This window comes from Euphorbia lathyris, chromosome 3 (assembly GCF_963576675.1).
Source record: "Euphorbia lathyris chromosome 3, ddEupLath1.1, whole genome shotgun sequence".
Classification (NCBI taxonomy): domain Eukaryota; kingdom Viridiplantae; phylum Streptophyta; class Magnoliopsida; order Malpighiales; family Euphorbiaceae; genus Euphorbia; species Euphorbia lathyris.
In genome coordinates this window covers 57,375,474-57,377,690 of record NC_088912.1, presented here as the reverse complement: position 1 = coordinate 57,377,690, position 2,217 = coordinate 57,375,474, and the positions used below count along the sequence as shown (strand labels likewise).

Below are 2,217 nucleotides of genomic sequence, written 5' to 3'. Positions count from 1 at the left end.
ATGACCGAAAGTTCTTGAAAGAGCTTGAAAATGCTTGAAACTCTCTTATTTTATTTTATTTTATTTTTCGAGAGTGATACAAAAACTATTTCAGTAGCGGATGTGCACTTTTTACTAGAGTTTTGACTTTTAAGTGATTGATGCAATTTTTTTGATTCTTCTAGTGCTCAAACGAGGAAAAAGATGGAAATGTTAATGGATTGAGAAAGAAAATTGGTTAATAGGCTCAAATGGGTTTTCTAAGGATTTATGAAAAACAAGAAAACAATAGAAAAGAATTAGCCTAAATGGGATCATTTTATCATCTATCATTCCTATACCGAAATAGATGTACTTAACCTGGTATTTTGTGCAAACTCTATAACTCGAGTAAAGCAAAAGCTCTCAATTTTTTTTGAAGAAAATAGAGTTCTCGTTTGAACTCTTTTTGGCTCAAAACATCTCACAACGATTTTGTGCTTATTTTGTGCTTTTGAGTTTCTTAAAAAATTTCAAAAATTCATCTTTATTGCCCTTTTAAGGTTAATTAACAAAATAACTCATGAATTTCGAACTATTGAATTCGTTTTTGTAAGGTGCAAATTTCTTCTACTCATAAATTACCTAGTTTCGGAATCAAAACTCAATATTTATCATTTGAATCGATCTTGCGCATCTAGTTATTTATTTTTTTTAGGATAAATAACGAAACTAAATTTCAGAGGAGGTGATAGATTGGATTTAATCTCGAGCTATTTAATTTATTATTATTATTAAATTTACGAAATGACTAACAAAAATTACGAAACATATATGAAATGTGGGGTAAATTACATACGTGGTGTACAACCTTTACCCCAAATCACACTTTGGTGTACAACCAAAATTTTGTCACACTAAACCGTACGAGCTTCAAGTGACCTCCCACTAAAGTGTACAGCCGGTTTTTGTGACCGGTCAACGTTGGTCAACGTTGCCACGTCATCAATTTGACTATTCTAAAAGTTAAAAATTAACATACCTATTGTGAAATTACTAAAATATCCCCATCCCTATCCCCTTCCTCTCTTACTTTTTTCCTTCCTATCCCTCGCTCCTCTCTCATTCAACTCCTCTCTCTACCATTTCTCTCTCACTCCTCTCTCAAAACCAATTTTATTATAATCCAACGAGAGAGAGAGATAAGCAAAAATGCTTGAAGAATCAATCTAGGCATCAATGAACAGTTAGTTAACCCCAACTGTTCTCTTTCTCTTCCTCAATCTCATGATTAGTACTATTTATGTCACTTCCAGTTTAGCCACCCACAAACACTCCGACCACACCACCACATCGACAACAACCATCAACTTCCTAGATCTCCCTCTGTTCTTCAAAGGCTTAAATCTGTTAATTTTTACATCTACATATTCCCTGAACCAACTACCGTTACTTACGAGAAACCCCAACTTTATGATTCACATTTCCCCGTTCAATAATCTCCTAAAATTTACCATCAAAATCAACTGTTTCTCTCTAGATCTCCTTCCGTACTCCAGCGCCTCAAATCCATCAATCTCTGCAATTACTTCTCTCAAGAATCCATTAAAAATCAACAAGAAGAAGAGATAGAAACCGGAGAAGAAGAACATGTGGTGGAAGAGGAAGAAGAAGAGGAGGATGAGACGATAGATAAGATATACAACAAGCTGTAGAGTAATAATAAAGTGAGCAGGTCCAAGTTGGATAAGAAACCGACATGTGGTGAAATGCTGAAAAAGCTTCCAAAGAAAATGAGGAAATCAGCGAGCAGCAAGTCGGTTTTTGGGAATTTTGAAGAAGAGGAGATAGTGGAAACACGTAGGCCAGCGACGATGAGGGAAGTGAAGAGTAAAATGGCAGAGGTGGATGATGATGAGGTTAATGAAGAGAGAAATGGTAAAGAGAGGAGTTGAAGGAGAGGAGTGAGGGAGAGAAAGGAAAAGAGTGAGTGGTGAGCTGATGATAATGGTTACAGGGAAGGAGAGATGAGTAAGGGAGAGAAAGGAAAAGATTGAGAGAGGAAGGGGATTGGGACATTTTAGTAATTTCATAATGGGTATGTTAATTTTTTACTTTTAGAATAGTCAAATTGATGAGGTGGAAATGTTGACCGGCGTTGACCGATCACAAAAAACCGGTTGTACACTTTAGTGGGAGGTCACCCGAAGCTCGTACGATTTAGTGTGACAAAATTTTTGTTGTACACCAAAGTGTGAT

The 2,217-nt window shown here is 35.9% G+C and overlaps 1 pseudogene; it reads left to right on the top strand.

The window, feature by feature from the left end:
• Positions 1–1,170: 1,170 nt before the first annotated feature.
• Positions 1,171–1,913, top strand: LOC136222687 (pathogen-associated molecular patterns-induced protein A70-like; annotated as a pseudogene).
• The last annotated feature ends 304 nt before the right edge of the window (positions 1,914–2,217 follow it).